Source organism: Caretta caretta, chromosome 2, assembly GCF_965140235.1.
Source record: "Caretta caretta isolate rCarCar2 chromosome 2, rCarCar1.hap1, whole genome shotgun sequence".
NCBI lineage: Eukaryota > Metazoa > Chordata > Testudines > Cheloniidae > Caretta > Caretta caretta.
The window spans coordinates 244,819,298-244,841,755 of NC_134207.1; the positions used below are offsets into that span (position 1 = coordinate 244,819,298).

The window sequence follows — 22,458 nt, forward strand, 5'->3', positions numbered from 1 at the left end:
CCTGTCTAGCACAATAGTAACATCCTCAATGAACCTGAACACATTATACAGAATCCCTCTCACACAGAGAAAGGCTGGATGTCCTTAACTGGTGGTGCACTGTTTGACATTTCATCCTTCATCGTACTATGAGTCTCTTCCCCCTTTTTTACACTTCTGCAGTCTCTTCCCACAACACTAACAAACAGATTGAACCAGGTTTCTTACATCCACAGACCCCTTCCCTCCTTTGTTTTGTTGTTGAAGTGACAAAATTACGTGACGCATTTTCTCAATCTTCAGATCTCTCTCTGAGTCTTGAAGTGAATAAAATTTGAGTGAACTTGTGAAAATGCTGCTCCAGTTTCCACTCCCACTTCCTCCAGCACTCCCGGGTATATGTAATCTGGCCAAGGAACCTTGTCAAATTTAAAAGGCTGTAACCTTTTAACAACCATTTTTCTGCTGCATTCTGCGCCACTCTAATTTTTCATCTGCTTCCCCTGGAAATCTGATTCCTGGTTTGGATAAAATTCAATCTTCATTTATAAAGACAGATGCTGAGTAAATGTTTAGCATTTTATCTGTTTCCTTCTCCTCTAATTCCCTTTCATGTTCCCATTTCTCTGTAGCATATACGTATTTGACAAAAATGATTTAACTCTGTCACTCCCAGCAGAAAATTCATATGATCTTCTAAGACAATCTCTAACATGCTGGTAGAACACAGCCAATCTTTTTAATTGGAATGACATGTAAGAATCGAAATAGAGAGGAGTGAAGCTGATGAAGGTTGTGGTTTTGTAAAACTCTTATTATTGGGGGGGGGGTCAAAATGAGTTAAAATGTATTCAATTTTTACCCTGTTTTTTTAAATCTATTTTACTTCTACAGTGCTTAATTTTTTTAATTGCTTTTTTCTAGCTTAAGGGAAGTCTGTGCTATGCATTGAAGACCTACATCTCCCAAAAGCTGAACTGGAACAGGTAGGTGTTCCATATAATGTGTAGCTAATATTGGACCAGAGCCTCCACTGGACTGAAATTGATGGATGTACACTGATTTACATCAGCTGAGGATCTGACTCATTGTGTGTATTTTTTCATTCAAATTTCTTTCATCCTTTTTCCTCGCAGTTTCTCTGCATTTGGTTTTTCACTCTCCTCACTCTCAATCCAATCCTGTGTGTAACTCCTATTAATGTCAGTAATAGGTATATACATGCAACTACAAGAGAACAATTCATGTAACTGAGCAAATTGCAATACATTTAACTTCTTAATGGTCAGAGTCGAGTGAATAATTCAGAAGCAATATTTCAGATGACGAATGTGGACTGTTTGCAGAACATGTGCTGAATATATTTCTGGAGTTTATTCATTGTTTAATTTCACTCAAATATTTTCAAATTTTAAATTAATCAACCGTTTAGTCAGAATTTGAGTAGCATTGCTTAAATTGATCTCTTAAGTCACATGGTATTTTTTCTGTTCTCTGAGTAGATAAATATTTCCAGCACAAATACTTACGTCTTGGAATTTAAAATTCAGGTCCCATAAGTACTTGCAAATGAGTTTGAAATTCACTTTTTGTTACTGAAACTTGATATCAGTAATGTGCATAAGAAAGCAAACACAAAGGAAGCTAAAATGTAATCATTTAGCTATCCAGATCAGTGGTTCGCAACCTGTGGCCCGCGGGCCACCTGCAGCCCATCAAAGTAAGTTGATTGCAGGCCACGAGACATTTTGCTGACATTGACCATCTGCAGGCACGGGCCCCCGCAATGCCCAGTGGCCACAGTTCACAGTTCCCGGCCAATGGGAACTACAGGAAGTGGCGGCCAGCACATCCCTGCGGCCCGCCACTTCCTGTAGCTCCCATTGGCCGGGAACAGCGAACCGAGGCCACTGGGACCTGTGGGGGGTCATGCCTGCAGACACTCAACGTCCGCAAAATGTCTCGCGACCTGCAATCAGCTTACCCTGGTGAGCCACATGTGGCCCGCAGGCTGCAGGTTGCCCACCACTAATCCAGGTGAATGAGAGTTGGAAAATGCATCATTTCCCAGTTTAAATACTACTATTTAGTATAGTATTTTCTTATTGCTCATTGCTTCTTAATCAAAATGCTATAAAAACACTAACTACTTAGTCCTCTCCTTGCTTCCCCTCCCAAGCTCTACCCATGGCACCATACTTCCTCCCTGCCTACTAAAAGTCCAATCCTGGTCCCACTGAAGACAATGGTAAAATGTCCATTGAGTTCAGCGGTGCAAGAACAGGCCTTTAACCACAAGAATCTTGCTTCTGCATCACTGACGCAATGGGTGTTTTGCTAGGCTCCAGAGGGCACAGGAGCAAGCCTAAAGGGGTTAAATGAAATCTACGCTCACTTCCCATGAGAAAATGCAATCTTCTGTCTTATTTTCTGGGCCACTTACACTATACTGAGAAATCTCATTGTTAGAAAACATGACAATGTTATGGTTAGACATAAATGAGAGAATAAATGGATGTTAACCAGAAAGGGGATCAGTTTTTATTACTCAGATAGTGTGAGGTCTGAAGGTGAACATAGAGGGTCATATGAACAAACAGGGAATATGAAGACTACAGTGTATTGTAAATGATTTAAATCTACCCACTTCCAAATACACATGCTTTGACTTTGATTGGAAAAGAAGAGAGTATATTCAGCCTGTCCATTATGTCCTTCTCTTATGGAGCTGCTTAGCAATGGTCTGGGGAGACATCATGCTTCAGTTCATAGGTTTGTGTCATGGTCTCTGGAGCTTTGGCAGTTAATATGCCAGATAATAAAATGTATTTACTAATAACACATCAGACAAATGAGCTGTTAAACTATGGCGGAATGAAAGTCAGATTAATCAGACAGATAATGGAGTATAAAAAGAAATGACAGCAGTACCTCCCCGCCCCCATTCCCCACCATGGCAATGCACCACTCAGTTATCCCATAAAAAGAATAAAGTTATAGTGAGGTTTAATAAAAGAGCTTGATGTTACCTCTGTGTGTGTACCAGCAACATTTTCAAATGTAGGTGGAAAGAACTGAGGCATCATCTCCAGTTTCTTCCCCTTCCCTCTTTCTATATGTTGAGTAAATCTGAAAATAGTCCTATTGAAATCAGTTGGCTAAATTCTTCCTGGTCCTTATCCTAGTTGCTGAGGTGAAGGGAGAGAGTGCAGATGGTGGCTGCTGTTTTGCAAATAACTGGTTTTTTTCCAGTCCATTGGCCTAACCAAAAATATAGCTTCATTATGGGTCCACCCAAAAGGAAATGTGTTCACATTTTAAGCAAACCAAAAGAATCAAAGAGATTTCATTTCATTTGGATCAAACAAAACATTGTGTTTCATGTTCAAGTTTTTAAACCTTTTTAAAAACAAAATTGCAGTAAAATTCAGAAAAAAAGGCATTTCAAATAAAAAAGTGAAACATTTTGAACATTGTTTTTAAAATGGCAAAACTAAACATTTATATATATAAAAACAAAAATACCCTAATTTGGCAATTTCAACCTGAAATCACAAAACCTTTCCGTCAACCTGAATCTTCATTTGCGTGAAAAAGTTCACCCAGCTCTAGTATCTGCATTCAGAGGAGGTTTCCCCATAGTTACTATCCTACCGTAGCATTACACTTAAACAGGGGTGAGGATGGGCCAGGAGAAGAAGTCTCTAGATCACCATCTGCACTGGCTAATGGAGCTGTCTATATTAATAAAGAAGTATAGTAGTGGGCACACAACATCTGGCTATACAAGAACTGTGGGAGGCTGTCAGCAGGTACTTCCTGATGTGCTCATCACAGACGTGGTAGGAAAAAGGAAGGCAGAGATTGGAACAGTTCCCCAAAAAGTATTTGGCATTCATTCTCATTTTCCCATAAGTTTTCAGAGCTCAGTGTGCCCGAAGACTTTTCCCTTCTGAGGAGTCCATAGTTTTTTTAAGGCAGCCAGCCACAGTCTCTGTGCCCATAGTCCCCAACCCAGTATCTTCTTCCAAGGTGCTGCCTCTCTTCACTCTGCCAACAAACTTTGACCTGCACACACAGCCTTTACGCATGTCCCTCTCCATTGCTGTTTCCCTTAGCAGCAGCATTTCCCCTGCTCCTGCCCAAGTTAGAAGAACCTGCATTTCATCTGGCCTCAGGCTGCTCCCATTTTCAGAATGATGTGCTAAAGGATACTAATAGCCAGTCCTTCCTCTCCTCCACTCTATCAGCCAGCTTCTGGAAGAACATAGGTTTTCTCTTTTTCTCTGGGACAGTTGACTCAGAGTCCATCATGCGGCAGTGGGCATTGGCTGGGTTTCTCCACTCAGTATCCCTTTCTAGTTCCCCTCTGTTGTATATTTAACCTTCACCCCTGTTCCTGTTTTATCCACTTGCTGTTCCAAATAATTATGTGATTTATGATCCCCTCCCTCATCCGAAGGGGGAAAGTCTTTTTTTCTGGTGGGTTACGCCCGCCACACCTCAGAATTCTAAGAGAGTGAGTCACAATGCTTCTCTAGGGCTGCTCAAGACCGCACAGCAAGCAATGCAGGGCGATGCCTAGAGTAGACAGCACAATTGAGCCAAATGGGGCTACTTGTGAGTAACATACATCATGAGACAGGTGGCTGAACCAGGCCCTCAATAAACAAAGAAACAGGAAAGGCCAAGGGCACTCATGGCCAATCAGCTGCGTCAAACAAATCATATCTGAATGGATAGACTATACCACTGTTTCCTTATGTCTGAAAGGAACAGGTGAGTTAACCCTTCAGGTCTCACAGGGAATTAAGCTAAATCAGTTTTTTCTTCTAAAATGTAAATATTAAGGATATCTTTTAAAATGTGAAAAGAAAAGTGGCACCTTAGAGACTAACCAATTTATTTGAGCATAAGCTTTCGTGGGCTACAGCTCACTTCATCGGATGCATACTGTGGAAAGTGTAGAAGATCTTTTTATACACACAAAGGATGAAAAAATGGGTGTTTACCACTACAAAAGGTCAAAGAACACTTCAATCTCTCTGGTCACGCGATTACAGACATGAAAGTTGTGATATTACAACAAAAAAACTTCCAGCGAGAGACTGTTGAATTGGAATTCATTTGCAAATTGGATACAATTAACTTAGGCTTGAGTAGAGACTGGGAGTGGCTAACTCATTATGCAAGGTAACCTATTTCCCCTTGTTTTTTCCTAAACTCCCCCCCCCACCCCCTCAGACGTTCTTGTTAAACCCTGGATTTGTGCTGGAAATGGCCCACCTTGATTATCAGACACATTGTAAGGACAGTGATCACTTTAGATAAGCTATTACCAGCAGGAGAGTGGGGTGGGGGGAGAGAAAACCTTTTGTAGTGGTAAACACCCATTTTTTCATGCTTTGTGTGTATAAAAAGATCTTCTACGCTTTCCACAGTATGCATCCGATGAAGTGAGCTGTAGCTCACGAAAGCTCATGCTCAAATAAATTGGTTAGTCTCTAAGGTGCCACAAGTCCTCCTTTTCTTTTTGCGAATACAGACGAACACGGCTGTTACTCTGAAACCTTTTAAAATGTGCATTGTCAATCAAGTCTGAAAACAGCCCTTTAAAGGCATGTCTATCATTGCACAGGGGTCAATATTTTACCATTTAAAAAAATAACCTTTCCCATTAAAACTGACACTGTCAAGGCATTAGTAAATCATTTGTTTGGCCTGTAACAGAGCTCTTTCATTGTCTCTTGGCCTGAATGCTGGTTCATTAGTGCTGAGCTAGTTTCATTATAAAGAGCATTGACAGACATTAGCTTCCAAATTAAAATGCAAGAAATTGGCAAAGTGCTTTAGAAGAAACAATGTACAGTAGGTCAAATTGTTGGCCTAAGGGTATTCCTCAGAAGACAGATTAAAAAAATAATCAGCCCTCTCTGAAAGATGTGCATTTACCTTCAGTGTCCAGGAGGACCTTTCCTTGCTTGTAAGAAATACGAGCCCTATCTTTCTGTTTGGTGCAAATGTAGTAAGCTGTTTAAATCATTAGTACTTAAATTTAAATAAAAACAATGTGCATTGTTAGATTTGTATACATTATTGGATGTTTTCCAAAACTTATTTTTCTTGAGTACACTTACTCAGCAAGATGGGTGTTAATAGGATTACATGAAAAGCCACATTAAACTAATGTTATTTACGCTATTAAGTCAAGCTCCTGAAAGATTGTAAATATGACATTTCCAGTTACCTATGTAAACTTTATTCTGCCCCTTTGTGTACCCGTCCTGTGCACAGAAAGAGTCAGGGGTCCTGCTGAGAGAATACCATGTGATCATGTCATTAAAAACGGTACCATAATTCATATACATGGGTGATTTGAGTTAAGGTTGCAGAGGCAACTATAAATCTGATATTTTCTAACATTTGAGTGTTTGACAAACCTGAATAATGTTCTTTTAATTTAGGGTGCTTTTTCACCCTCCTTATGTAGTATCCAAGGATTTTTTTAAAGGAAAAAGAGGTAAAAACAAATTCTACATCCCCATCATGCAGCATCAGGGTTTACTTACAGAAACATCAGCATAGACTGTTATCATTTGAGCTACAGGACTAGCTACATTAGCTGGCAACAGGCTGTTATCCCAGAAGGGGACTCACCAGTCAGGAAGTGCTTGGGGTGCAAGGAGCCTGGACTGGCTATCTGTTCCAACCCCCACCCTACAGCAGCTCTCAGGCTTCCCAGGACAATGTGTACTGTTGACACTGCTGCAGCTACTTTGGCAGAGACATGAGCCCAGCACTTAAGTGTACTCATGTTTAGTTATTATTTTGTCAGGTTGCCAACATTTTCCTGACAAACATGAGCAAACCTCAGTAAAATCTGAATAGAAGTTCATGGGATAAAGAAAGGCAACAGATTTCCTCCTAATGCATTTCAAAGGCTTGCAAACAATGGATATGCTAGAGCTTCTCAAAAAGAGGTTGCAAGAAGAGAATCTTTTATAGTCAAAAAGTGTTAGGCAACCTAAACACAGGGTTGCATTTAGCTACAATTACAATTTAGCTAAGGACATTTCTGTGCTGGCATATTTACCACCTATTCCTCATGGTTTTTAAAAATATATATATTTGTACTGTATTTTGAGTAGATCAGATTCTAAAGCAAAGCACACTGCAGTTCTGCACTTTGTATTCAATGTACTACAATAACACAGTATTACCATCAGAATGTTAAGAATCATTACATATGATTTATGTGGGTCTTGCTAGAATTTCTTTGTGTTGCTTCTAGTAAAAGCAATTTCCCACCTTCCTGGCAATGCTGAAAATACCTGCATTATATTGACATAAACCACTGTTTATCAAACATACAAAAAATGATAATCTTGCTAAGAAATATCTTATTACACATATTTAAGGGCCACATCCATAAAGTATGTATGTAAAGCATAAGTATGTAAAGTATGTAAAGCTCTTAAGTATGTAAAGCACAGATTTAAGTGCCTAAATCCCAGTTTTAGGGACCAGTTTGATCCACAAAATCCCTGCCTGATAGCTGCTTAACCCTGTAAACACCTAAATTCACTTAGTGACTAGATTTCCACTGTAAATTTTGTATGTTTCTGCTTCTGGGCATGTATGCTGCTGCCTCACTCCAGGTGTCCAGATGCCTATCTCCCACCTAAGCCCCAATGCATTCTTCAAACCAGGGGAAGATAGGCTTTCCTCCACCCATATCAGCTGCAGGGCCTGACACAGTAGTCATGTTATGAGCCTGCCTAACTCCACACCAAATGGCTGGCCAGTGGGCGGAGTGGCAAGGACCTCCTGATAGCCATTCTGCTTTAATTAAATATTAATTGGGCCAGAGCAAGAATCACTCTATAGTCCAGTAGTTAAGGCACTCACCTGAAAGGTGGAAGACCTCTATTAAAATTCCTTTCCCTCATCAGGCAGAAAGGGAAATTGAAGCAGGGTCTCCCACATCCCAGGTCCCTTGCCCCCCGGGGTTAAAGGTTATAAGGAATCCTCTTCCTCCTCCTCTGCCTCACCAGCCATTTGGTGAGGAGTTAGGCACCTACCTAAGTCATTCGCACAAGAAATGGATTAGGCTCCTAAGCCACCTGACACCCATCTCATCAACATATCCTGTTGGCTAGCATAGGTGGCTCCTGTCTTGTGTGCTAGCTTCTGTGGATGCCTCTCTCAGAGGCCTGTCTCTTCCCATTTGTTGTACAGGGAGACTAGGTGCCTAATGCAGGCTTTGTGGATCTAAGTGGTTTTCAGTGCGCCTAAAAGTTAGGTACTGCAATGCTGAGCATGATGGTGTGCAAGGGCAGAGTGTGCTAAGAGTCTGCTTTTCCCCCTAACCCAGCCTGCATAAAGGCCAACAACAACTGTAGTCCCTGAGCTCTGGGGAGCCTGGATAGTACTCTCTCCCTACTCCCCCAAGGAGCACACAGTGCCCCCAAAGGGACATGGATTGATGGGAAACCATAGCTCTGTCCATTTTACACATATGACATCAGAGATGGACAGTCAAGAAGGGAGAGTAATGTGCACCCCATGAAGGGTTAGCAATGGGCCCATTGCCTTTGCACACCTAGGAGCTCTAGGGCAGCCTCCCGGGGCACCTCCAGGAAGAATGCAATTTCACTCCACCTCCCAAGGAAGGGCTGTGTCTCATAGACACCACTGAGTCTTTGAATTGCAAAGAGTAGAGTTTGCAATTTAACTGAAAACAAAAGTCTTATAAAATGACCTTCCAGCCACTGGGAGGGCAAGTCATTTGACGCAGGCATTGTGGGACTCAGATGTTTGATCAGAGGTATCAACACCCTGGGTACCTAAGTGTTCGTTGTAAACATCACAACATTGTCTGGCACAGAACATTACAGTCTGTTGCCACACAAGAGATTCAAGGTTGAGTTACCAGTCCAGCCTTCTTTAGGAATGTAGTTATAATCAGCATCTATGAGGGTGGGGAGCAAGGGAAGTGAGGCTGGCTGCATTGCTAAATAACATTCACTTCTTCTGATCTACTTGTGTATTAGCATCAGTTCCCAAAGAAGGTGTTTATTTGATCTGCCAGCTGGAAGGAAGATAAAGTGGCTGCCAGAAAGGGTTCATCCATGAGTTAAAAACTAGGAGAGGTGAGAAGAGTGAAACTTGAACACAAAAGAGCTGCAAAGTTAGAGACACAGTAATTTGTTAAATAAAAGCAGAGCTGAGCCTCAGCTCTGCATTCAGTGATAATGGCTTACATTTATATAGCGCCTTTTATCCAGAAGGCGCACCAAAGCATTATAAACAACAATGCAACAGAGCACAACAACATCCTAGGACATTTTAGGACAGGAACTGAATGATGCTTTATCAAATTGAAATTGCAGGAGAATTTTTTATATAGGTTTTCACATTGGAATTCAGCCAAACATCCAGGTTAACATCCACATTTTTGTGAAGTGGCCCAGGGGAACCTTAATGAATGCAGCTTTAGCCAGGACCTTGATTTTATTCCTTATCCAAGAGCAACAGCTCTTGTAACAGAGAACTCCCAAACACTATGCTGCAGCATTTGTTCAATTCAGGCTTATGGGGAGAAGTGCAATTTAGTAGATAGTAACGCTGTTTCCTGCATCACCCACGTTTTCTTTGGAGGCCTACCAAGAACTGGTTATGCCCAACCTTTCTTAACTGGTGACAGTTGATGAAATACGGCCAAAGGTGCTCAAGTTGCAGGCGTCTAATGATTTCTCTGATATGCCTTTGTGTGGGGGGGTTTTGTATCTCAGAAAGTCATTCATAATTTTGTGAAGAACAGCATGAATGGCACTTTCCCACTGAATTTAAGGAACCAAGTTTTGTATTGAGAAGTTATTTTAAAAAATAGTGGGCCAAATCTTCATCTAGTGTGATTAGGCTTGGTGTCTATAAAGCAGTGGAGATCTGGGGTGAAATCCTGGCTCCATTGAAGTCAATACCAAAACTTCTATTGACTTCACATTGAGATCTTCACCTAGGGTGACCAGAGAGCAAGTGTGAAAAATCAGGATGGGCGTGGGAGGTAATAGGAGCCTATGTAAGAAAAAGCCCCAAATATCAGGACTGTCCCTATAAAATCGGGACATCTGATCACCCTATCTTCACTCATCGACCTCAAAGTCAGTCAGGCACCCCAGAGCTCCTATTTCAAAGCATAATTACCATATTGTTTGATCATCATCATGTCTTAGAGCTAATACATTATAAAATAGTCCAAGGCATGCTATTTATCACTCAGAAATGTTTACTTATTGCTTAAGGGGAATCATTTTAGACATTTATACATATACATACACATACATATATCATATACATATTATACACATACATACATTGTATGCATCTGATGAAGTGAGCTGTAGCTCACGAAAGCTTATACTCAAATAAATTGGTTAGTCTCTAAGGTGCCAAAAGTACTCCTTTTCTTTTTGCGAATATCAGCTAAGTTATAATAGTTACAAGGGGAACGAGTCTGTCATAGAGTACACATCTATGCCTCAGCTTCTCCACACAGTTTCTATTGCAGTCAAGGAGGACCTGTTCCTGCAGTCCCCTATTCTCCCAGGTCTCTATCCTACATTGAAGTCAAAGGCAAAACTCCCACTGATTTTAAGGGTGTAGGATCAGGCCTCAATTGACTTCAAAGAGAGTTTTGAATACCTGAGAGGAGGGGAGGCTTTGGTCGTGGGATGCATATATATGAAAATGAGTTTGTCCCCTGGAAGTTGCAGTTTATCAGCTTATGTAAGTAGGAGAGATCATGATATAAGTCTGCTGCTTAAAATACAATAGACAGAGATACTAAATTATGGGATGAGTTGCAGTAAATGCTTCTGAGAATGGAATTATGTAATGGATCTGGTATGAAACAACATAAATGTATGTGATATTTGAGTTTATATCAGAGAGAGTATTATACAGGGAAAACACCCTTCTAAACCTATACCAAGAGCTTTAATCTCAATCAGGATTTTCATGATTTCTATTTTATATATGTTTTATATTTTGGATGTACATAATTGAAAGGCAAAATCAAATTTGATTAAAATCATCAAAATATAGAATGACCCACTGCATTCAGGAATGCTTATTTCAAGAGGAATATTTTTGAGGAAGAAAAATAGATGAAAATCGTCATGTTTATTTTAATATAGTTATGAACATATTGTTATTGGAGTAAAATAGTACCCAGCAACCCCAATCAAATATCAGGGTCCCATTCTGCTGGACTCTGTGCAGACAAGTAGCAAAGTAGTAGAGCTGGTTGAATACAGAAAAAAATCTGTTGTAAGAAATTTCAAGATTGTTTCTATAGTGCAAGGCTCAAAACTGAGCAAGTTCTGTTTCTTTATCAAAAGTTTTCACGTCTATCAATTTTTAAATAGAAATTCTTATCAAATGTATTTTAAACTATGCTGAACAATTCCATGTACTAAAAAATGCACTTGATAATGTTTTAAATAAAAACTGATCAAAAACATTGTGTAAACATTCATGAAATACAAGAAATGTAGATGACATCAACAGTTGTTCACAAAAAGTTCCATTTGAAAAAAGGCCATTTTTCATCAGAAAAAAACTTTTTTTTTTTTCAGAAAAAAGTCACTAGCCCTTCAAAGAAGACAGTTTGGGTTTGTGATGGTTAAGATAATACCATAACACAATTATATATATATATCAAACTCTGCAAGCTACAATGTACCATACAGGGAGTACGTATAAATGTGGTGATGTGGCAGGAGACAAGTGGAACAGGAAGCAATCCCACAGCCATAACTTTCAGCTTACCAAGGCCCATTGCAGGATCAAAAAAGAGAGGACATGAGATAAAACAAAGCACAGGAACACTGTCATGTAAGGTATTTTTTATTTTATTTTGCTAAATACCATTGGGGTGTATTCTGTCCTTAGTTACACCTTCATTTACATTGATAGGCAGATTTTGACCCAATTCTCAGGTGGTATAAATCAAAGTCAATGGAACAACAGTGTTTTACACTATCTGAGGATCTGGTCCATTACCTACAAAGCCACTTTCCCAAGATGTAATTCATTTGCAAAACAACAAGTAAAGCAAGAAGTAATTTGTGCACAATGGAGAAAAAGAAAATAATTGTGAAACCTTCAAATGGTGGATAGGGAAAAAGGTCAATATTTTTGCAGCTGACTTTGTTCATTTGCATGCTCCAATCCTGCTTGTTGAAATGCTCTTAAAGTTCTCTTTGGTTTGAAATACAACTTTTTAAACTGTGAGAAAAACCAGTTGGGGCCCAGCTGCACTCATTAGGCTGCCTGAGGGTTAACATAGCAGGTAAGCAGGCAACTTGTGGGTCCTTACTCCTGAGACTGGTCGTATGAAAAAGATACAGATGAAATTTGGCTCTAAAAAGCATCCATATAATGAGAGTGTGGGGGATGGGATGTAATGAAATCAATAACATGTATTTATTCCATGTTTATATATATATATATATATATATACACTCACACAAAGAGAGAGAGAGAGATTGAGAGCTCATATACAGTAGTATGGGACCAAAGTAAATATTGCAATCTTGTCCTCAACCTGGAATTCAAGTTTGCCTAATCATTCTTTCTAGTCCAGTAACTGGCACATAATATTAATATGAAATGGGCCTTCTCCTGCTTTATTTATAAATAGCCATCAAAAAAAAAAAAAAAAAAAAACCTTGCAGTCACTCACACTTTCCTGTGTATGCTTTTTTTCCCCTCATGTTGGTTGCATTGTAATGGCTCTAGAAAGGAAAATACATAGCATCTGCTGAAGGCTGTGTGATTACCTGAAATCATAATCCCTGAAAGAGAAAATACTGCACTTGCCAAACTTTCAGTCTCATCCTTTAGTCACGTGCTGCATCACCACAACAAAAAGATACTTGAGTAGACAGGAGCTCATAGTGGAAAATGTGTAAGTAACTTCATGGAGCCTGTACAAAAAAAAAGGCCTTCAAAGTTTATTTGTGCAGCTTTTAAGACTCAGTCAGTGTTATGGTACCTCCATGAAAGAAGAAACCCCAAAGCAAAATGTTGTTAAAGCAATAAAATTCAAGCTCAAAAAAAAAAAAAAAAAAAAAGAGAGAGAGAAAGGTGAGTTTGGCCTGTCAAATATCTGTAAACTAGAGCTGATGATCATTGGACTTGAAATTTAAATGTTATGATAGCCAAAAATGTGTAAAGAGATATGCCATAAACAGATGCCTTTTTATTTTGAGGACTCAGATACTAAGAGGTGAAGCAGTTCCAGATTTCAGTTCTTCTGGAAGTCCCTTCTGAAAGCCAGGAAGAAAACTAGCAAGAAATCCAATCTGGTGGTCAACAAGATCCTTAGATGCCAAGTCTTTTGGCTTTAAGGGAGGTTATTATCTGAATGATTCTCTATGAAATCTCATTACGAAGTGAGTGCGCCAAGATGAGCTAATCAACTGTAAATCACCCCCCATTACACAGATGCAACTATTTTGGAACTTTACACTGGAGTCTCATTGAATGGGCAAAAGGATAGCCAATGGAAAATGGATCGCTGATTTCATGTAAAAAAGGTCCTCCACTCACAACCAACATGACACCAAATTCACAGTATTTCAAACTATTGCTATTTAGCTTCTTAGATACTGCATGATTTTGTTTATTACCCCTAACCCACCTGAGACATGGGTTATCTTCCATATTATAAGCTAATCATCATGGGAAAAGAACCTGAAGACAATGGACTGTTTCAATATATTTTACACTGGTGAAAATACTCTTTTAAAATTTATAACTAGAGCTGGCCAAATAATTTCACACTGGTTTTTATCCTTGCAATTTTACAGGTTCAAATAAGATGAAATGATTAAAGTGGAAATCTTGGGTGCAAGAACAAAGGCTAATGTGTGAAAATCTGGCCTAGTATCTCTATCCTCTGAACTCCTCTTGGTTCCTGAGGTGATATACACACTACAGGGGCTGTAATAATCCTCTCTGAGACTCATGATTATAAGTAAAACTTCCCCTTTGGATCAATACTTGCTCTTGATCATTATTACTCTTCAGAGGCCTAAAGAACATCGAGACTAATGTCCACCTTCTTTAGACTACTGAGGAGAATCTGTAGGCTGCTAGTGTAGCTAACCATCCTCTTCTCACACCAGCTTTTAGCAAACACACTGAAAAAGATGGTCCTAAATGTTAAATAAAAAGTCTAGCCCTGTGAGGATGGTGTGTGGGGGAGGTTCAGGATGCATGAAGACTCCTTCCCCTGCACCCCTTTGTAGGGGCCAGGCACAGACTAGGAAGTGCAAGGGCTGAGTGAAACTAGTGCCAGCAACAGTAGTAATCAAACCAAAGGGAGCAGGGAGGGGAAACAGCTCATCTAGTAAGAAAAGGAGTACTTGTGGCACCTTAGAGACTAACCAATTTATTTGAGCATGAGCTTTCGTGAGCTACAGCTCACTTCATCGGATGCATACCGTGGAAACTGCAGCAGACTTTATATACACACAGAGAATATGAAACAATACCTCCTCCCACCCCACTGTCCTGCTGGTAATAGCTTATCTAAAGTGATCATCAGGTTGGGCCATTTCCAGCACAAATCCAGGTTTTCTCACCCTCCACCCCCCCACACAAACGTTTGTGTGGGGGGGGTGGAGGGTGAGAAAACCTGGATTTGTGCTGGAAATGGCCCAACCTGATGATCACTTTAGATAAGCTATTACCAGCAGGACAGTGGGGTGGGAGGAGGTATTGTTTCATATTCTCTGTGTGTATATAAAGTCTGCTGCAGTTTCCACGGTATGCATCCGATGAAGTGAGCTGTAGCTCACGAAAGCTCATGCTCAAATAAATTGGTTAGTCTCTAAGGAGCCACAAGTACTCCTTTTCTTTTTGCGAATACAGACTAACACGGCTGTTACTCTGAAACCTGTCATCTAGTAAGAGTGTTCCACCCAGTAGTGCTGTTAAGAGAGACTGAAGTCTATTTCCTGATCCCAGTTGGTGTATTCGCTCAATAACATCCAATTTTACCATTCAGTCTAGTTCAACTTTTACTTTATTTCTCAGTAGAAATGGAGTTTTACATAGTCTATGTACCTTTGGCAGCACACTGGGATCTATATCAACATGATGTATTATATCCTTACTGCATCCTAGTCCTTTGAAAAGCCCCACAAACCCCCGACCCAAGCCAACAGTTCTCAGGATCAGAGCTGTGTGTATCTTTCGACTCCAATATTACCTGGCACTAAACATGCTGGATACAAAAAGCACTAAGAACTGGATTTCACATTTTTAAGTCATATGATTATGGCAAACTGGAAAAACATGAAGGATACCACACTATACATGGGGTTATCCAATTTCTTGCAAATTGTTAACATGGAAAAAAATATTAGAGAATCTTCACTCTTACTTTGTGTGTGACAGTGAGTTCTGGATTAGGATTTCTAAGTATCATGACCTTTCCCAGAGGGTTACTTAAATATTTGAAGCCACAGTGATTTTAAACTATGTGTTGATATGTATCTTTATCAGGAGTCACTGTACAAATTTTGCCTATGCTGCACTCAGTAAAGATATGTTTACAGTTCATTTCATTTTCCAATTGCAGTTTATAAACATCACTTTTGCTTAAAAAACCAATAGCTCACAATGGGAAAAATGGGGGGGGGGTTAAAAAGTGTGTTTAAAATAATATTTCTTATGTGTTTAAATATTAATCGGAAGGATATTGCCTTTAACAAGAAAAATACAGTTGGGTGAAGTACAGTAAATTATAGGATATCCTGTGAATATTTCTTCCATTTTAATTCATGTGTGTTTTGCTCAGAGTTTTGGGTTCAACCAAAATGTGGTTCCATCCAGGTCCAGGAACTGGCGTAGGTTTGCTGGAAACTATGTTCAAGTTTTCTTAAAAGTGTTCTGAATTGTTAGTAAATCTTGCAGCAAACCTTGGCTGTTTTTTTTTAGAGCCTGAATCTACAAACAGCTAAGCATCCTCACCTCCCGTAAAGCTCCTAGCCTTGAAAGACCAGGCACTTTGGACTTCATCCAAAGTCCACTGAAGTCCATAAAAAAACTCCTTTGGTTCAATGGGCTTTGGATCAGCCCCTTGGTACATAACAAAACCTGAACCAAGCAAGCTTCACAGTTCCTAATGGAAACTGTACAATACCCTCAAAGTGAATGTTTTACATTTTGCTTCTCTGCAGCAGATCCAAGTATGATATACAAAATAATCAAATTGCAAAATGAGTCACATATGTCCCAATTCAGCAAAGCATTTAAGCACATGCTTAACTTTAAGCACACACTGAAGTCCATCCCCCATTCAGCATTTACGCATGTGCCTGACATTAAGCATGATTTTAAATGCTTTGCTGAATCAGATAAAATTAAAAATAAATATGTAAAAATCTGCAAAATAGCAGAATTCTCATGGACCGATAAATCCTAACAAGCTTTCTCATGTTCAGCATCAGAATCCAGACTTCAATTCAACAAAACATTTTAAGTGTGTTAAGCAACGTGACTGTGTATGTGCCTAAGTGTTTTGCTGAATTGAGGCCCCAGTTCTTGAGTTGGATGGTTTGGGGGGTTACAGCCACAGATCCATATCACTGTTGCTGATCAAAAGAGGGATTTTATGACTAAAGAGCAAACAAAAGCTGAGAAAAAGTTAAAGCAAAATCAGCATTCCCCACTCCCCATGTACCTTGTCCACCCGCTTCCAATTCAAGCACTGTCAGAAAAAAAATTGCAATACATAATAGGAATACAAGTGTGCCAGCAAGCAGCTGTTAGTAAGGAAAAAGCTTTGAGCTGAAAATAGGGAAGGGGTATAAGGAGAGATGAGAAAATGTGAGGGGTGGGAGGGAAAGGGGAAATCAATTTCAAAGACATTTTTTCATATGGCATCAATTATAGAGAAATGAGGAAATTGGAGAGCAAGTTGAAACAATTGAGATGGAGGAGTTGCCAAATGTGGCAGATATATTGTAGAGACAATAAAATAATTCCAGGGGGTTTACTGAGAAACACCGCAGTGTGTGTGTGTGTGTGTGTGTGTGTGTGTGTGTGTGAGAGAGAGAGAGAGAGAGAGAGAGAGAGATGTGTGAAAAGGTCACAGATGGTGCACAGTTTCACAGCCTCAGAAAATCCAGAAAGAAGAAAAAAAAAAAAGGAAAGAAAAGCCACTTAATCACATTGTACAAAAATCCATACAGTTCTGGTTTTATAGTAACTATCTAGGATATATGTATCCACAAAACAGACAGGAAAGCCCCTAGTCACATTTCTTAATTCAGTGCTTAGGGAAAGGGAAAAAAGGAAAGATTGCAGGTTGAACATTTCCCCTATTGTTTGGTTTTGGGATTTTTTTTTCAAATTTCTCTCTCTGTATTTTTCTCTCATTTGCCTGATTACCTGACACCATATTTTGTTTTACTGAAACCAAGTGGATAACCCAGGAACAGCATTTGTGTTGTGTTTGTTTTTTTTTAATCTGAGCATACTGAAATTCCTCACTGAGTGGAAGTAATCCTGTGTGATACAAAGGCAGCAGGAGACCCAGTGAAACAAAGAGGATTGTAGTACCTATCTGTTAGACCTATCTGCACAGGTTATTTGAATGACTGATGCAGTAGAGTTACCTGCCTGGGCCTCTTAATCCAGAAAGACTGAAACCACTTTCCTTTTTTTTTTTTTTTTTTTAAAGTACACTTGCCCACACAGTAGTTTCTCTCTTAGGCTTTGTCTTCACTGACACAAAGGTGGTATTTTTTAGTTTGAGATAACAAATGCTTGATAGTTATCTCAGTGTAAAATCCTAAATGGAGACAAAGCATCTGTAGTTTTTATCTCGTAGGTAGCTAAGTGAGGTCAGTACTGTACCTCCCACCTGTTCTTGACCTCACCTAGTTTACCTCAGTTCCTTGCCTCCACTGTGTTTTTACAGCAGGATAGCTAACACATGTTAGTTATCCCATGAGGGAAAAAACAACAACCCTATTTTTCTCTTTGAAGATGAAAACTTAGAAACACTCCAGAACTTGCAGGGCCTAGAACATGTCTTCTGTCTATTGATAGGATATAGGGAGATGTGTTTTAACAGAGCAGGTTAACATTTGTGACTCTGATGCCAGAAAAAGTTGTTAAGCATGTGTGACACTAAATGGATTTATTTATCTATAATGGTGTTGTTAATCAGCAGTCTATGTAGCTAGCAAAGGGATAAGCCTAAAGGACTGACTTAAATTCAGCTGAGTTTAAGAAAGTTAATAAAGCCCAGGATTAGAGGTCTGCAGAACCAGTGTCATGACTGGTAGGTATGGGTGTACACAAAACTTATCAGGGGAGCTCATAGGGCCAAATTCTGCCCTCAGATATCTGTGCAAAACTACCTCTGGAGTTGATATGTGTCTTTCTGTGTGTCTGACTGAGGATACTAGGAACAGACCATGAAGGCTTTTAGCTCTAGGTCACCTGGATCAAAACATCCCATGCTTGTAACAACTGGAAGTTGTAAGTCTGATGGATGTTCAGTAGCCTATCCTATGTGAAATCAGTTCTTATTCCAGTTTCTTATGAAGAAATGTTCACATTACTAACCATCATTGCAGCTGGCAGTAAGTGATGTTTATTATTAAAATCAGGCTCAGAAGAGAGAGGTCCGGGACTGAAAGAGTCATTGAAAATTAACTACATTTTCACCCCTGTAGATAAAGTGCCTTTTGTTCAAGATCACTGGTAGGGCAATCATAGAACATTAGAAGTGTAGGACTGGAAGGGATCTCATTAAGTCATCTATTCCATTCCCCTGCAATCAATGCAGGACTAAATATTATCTAGACCATTCCTGACAGGTGTTTGTCTAACTTGCTCTTAAAAATCTCCAATGATGGAGACTCCACAACCTCCCTAGGCAATTTATTCCAGTGCTTAACCACCCTGACAGTTAAGAAATTTTTCCTAATGTCCAACCTAAACCTCCCTTGCTGCAATTGAAGCCCATTGCTTCTTGTCCTGTCATCAGAGGTTCAGAAGAACAATTATTCTCCCTCCTCCTCCTTGTAACAACCTTTTATGTACTTGACTGTTATCATGTCCCCTTTCAATCTTCTCTTTTCCAGACTAAACAAACCCAATTGTTTCAATCTTCTCTCATAGGTCATGTTTTCTAGACCTTTAATCATTTTTATTGCTCTTCTCTGGACTTTCTCCAATTTGTCCACATCTTTCCTGAAATGTGGTGCCCAGAACTGGACACAGTATTACAGTTGAAGCCTAATTTGCCTGGAGTAGACGGAAGAATTACTTCTCATGTCTTGCTTACAACACTCCTGCTAATACATCCCAGAATGAAGTTTGGGTTTTTTTTGCAACAGTGTTACACTGCTGACTCATATTTAGCTTGTGCTCCACTATGACCCCCAGATCCCTTTCTGCAGTACTCCTTCCAAGGCAGTCATTTCCCATTTTGTATGTGTACAACTGATTGTTCCTTCCTAAGTGGAGTATTTTGCATTTGTCCTTATTGAATTTCGTCCTATTTACTTCAGACCATTTCTCCAGTTTGTCCAGATCATTTTGAATTTTAATCCTATCCTCCAAAGCACATGCAACCACTCCCAGCTTGGTATTATCCACAAACTTCATAAGTGTACTTTCTATGCCATTATTTAAACCATTGATATTGAACCATTGATATTGGTTCAATATCAATGGTTTAAATAATGGCATAGAATAATACATGGCATAGAATAATGGCATATTATTCTATATTATATTATTCTATGCCATTAGAATATTATTATTAATAATATTCTAATGGCATAGAATAATGGCATATCAATAATACCATTGATATTGATATGAAGATATTGAACAGACCAGACCCAGAACTGATCCCTGTGGGACCCCACTCATTATGCCCTTCAGCATGAGTGTGAACCACTGATAACTATTCTCTGGGAATGGTTTTCCAACCAGTTTTGAGCCCACTTTTTAGTAGCTCCATCTAGGTTGCATTTACCTAGTTTGTTTATGAGAAGGTCATGCGAGACAGTATCAAAAGCTTTACTAAAGGCTAGATATACCACATCTACCACTTTCCCCCTATTCACAAGGCTTGTTACCTTGTCAAAGAAAGCTATCAGGTTGGTTTGACATGATTTGTTCTTGAGAAATCCATGCTGACTATTACTTATCACCTTATTGCCTTCTAGATGTCTGCAAATTGATTGCTTAATTATTTGCTCCATTATCTTTCCGGATACAGAAGTTAAGCTGACTGGTCTGTAATTCCCCGGATTGTCCTTATTTCCCTTTTTATAGATTTTATATTTTCCCTTTTCCAGTCCTTTGGAACCTCTCCCATCTTCCATGACTTTTCAAAGATAATCACTAATGGCTCAGATATCTCCTCAGTCAGGTCCTTGAGTATTCTGGGATGTATTTCATCAGGCCCTGCCGACTTGAAATCATCTAACTTGTCTAAGTCATTTTTAACTTGTTCTTTCCCTATTTTAGCCTCAGATCCTTCCTCATTTTTGCTATGTTAGACATCTGATCATGGCTAACCTTTTCGGTAAAACAAAAACAAAAGAGACGTTTAGCACATCTGCCATTTCCACATTTTCTGGTATTGTTTTTCCCCTTCATTGAGCAATGTGGGAAACTTGCAATGCTTCTGGTGTCTTTTGTGGATTGAAATAGGTCTTCATGTTCTTGGACTATCAATCAAAACCATTTTGTGATTCAAAAATGCAAACCAGAAATAAGAGCAGTAAGGAATAAGGTTCGATAGTTGGTCTAGAAATTAACTGAGAAGGTCAGTAAGGATTCTCACGATTTCTAAAGTAAAAAGAGAGAAACTGATAGAGAGAAACATGTCAATGCAATGATAATTGGTTCCCCTATATTAAACTAACCACTTTATTGATGATGATGATGATGATGGATAATTATAAAATGACTACATGATTTAGGAGCCTAAATTCTATTCCCAAAATGGGATCCTCATGACACTGTGCTCCTAAATCATTTAGGTGCTTTTGAAAATTTTACCCACATTACTCAAAATTTGACTAGGCACTTTAAAAACTGTACAAGGACAGATGTCTGTTCTGCAAAATTTACAACTGAAGGGCATGACTGTGTTCTGGACTACTCTGTTGTACATCCAGTGAAACTCATTCATCATATAGTAGAAGTACTATGGGTTTATGCTGCTGTAATTGAGTTCAGAATCTGTCCCTAAAGAGAGCAACAGCTCAGCAGCTATATGTGCCCAAAGAACAAAGCACATCCAACCTCTTTGGGAATTAATCTGCATTAAAATTAGGATTAAGCATATCTATTTTCTTAATATGCATATTTGCTTAATTATTATTTTCTTAATATGCATATTTACTCATTTTAACCCAGACACAATATGGACAAACATATGAGACATTCTTTGCTCTGCAGATATCGTAGGGCTAAGCTATAGTTCCCTTCCTCAAGCAACTATCCCTTAGCGGACTTGATCCTATAGAGTGCAGAGCAACAACCTAGAGATACAGAAGACCATTAATTCCCATTTACTCCATTGAGAAAGTGCTCGGCCCCCTTAGAGATTCCTCAGTATGTTGGAAGATGAAACCGTGCTGTGAATAAGGCATTTACAATCTGGCCCTTAACATATAATATTACAACCCAACAAGCTTTCTCCTATATTATGTTGTCAAGTGTGTTAACATTACACAGTGCATTTATGTGTTCCTCTTGCGATAGGAATTTAGAAACATTGCTGAACTGCAGATAGTATTTTCCCCTGATGCTGAAGTGTTTCTGAAGTGTATTTTTATACTGACCAAACTCCCCACTGTAATAATAGAACTGGTAAAACAGCACTGAATGTATAAAACATTGTGGGTAAGGCTAAATTGCCATGTAAGGCAATTGAAATGTAAGGAAAGTTAGCTCCAAAAACACTGAGTTTAGCAACAAGAATCTGAAAAGGTAGAGAAAATTCCACTTTTATCAGCTGTAAATTTGAAAGCAATTCATAAACTTCAGTGGTTTGGGAAAGCTCTTTCAAAAGTGTGTAAAAAAAAAAAAGTTCTTAATACCAGTAATAAATGACAGCCGTGGAATTTGGCAGCAATGTTTCAGGCATCCTCATGCAATGGATGAATATTTCCCTCAGATTAATTCACGTTTCATCATGTTACCAGGGAGAATGATAATAAGGGTTCTTCCCTCAAGCTTGTCATGTATAAAATATTGTAGCCACTCTGTAACATTAAAAGGGAGAGTGAGACTGGACACTGCTTAAAAAAAAAAAAGGCAGACCTAAACTCTGCAAAGGTAACATCGTCAGCATGAAATGTGGAACTAATTCTTAGTGACAGCTGTTCTCATGCTTTACCTTGAGACATTTGGATGTAAATG

General features: G+C 39.2%; 1 long non-coding RNA gene across 2 annotated transcripts in view; it reads left to right on the top strand.

Annotated features, from left to right (window-relative positions):
- Window positions 1-602: 602 nt before the first annotated feature.
- LOC142070882 (uncharacterized) overlaps window positions 603-22,458 on the top strand; it is a 40,559-nt gene continuing 18,703 nt past the window's right edge. For both annotated transcript variants that reach the window (XR_012666800.1, XR_012666799.1), the window contains exons 1-2: window positions 603-771; window positions 904-965. This is a non-coding gene — a long non-coding RNA (uncharacterized LOC142070882). The remainder of the gene's footprint in view (window positions 772-903; window positions 966-22,458) is intronic.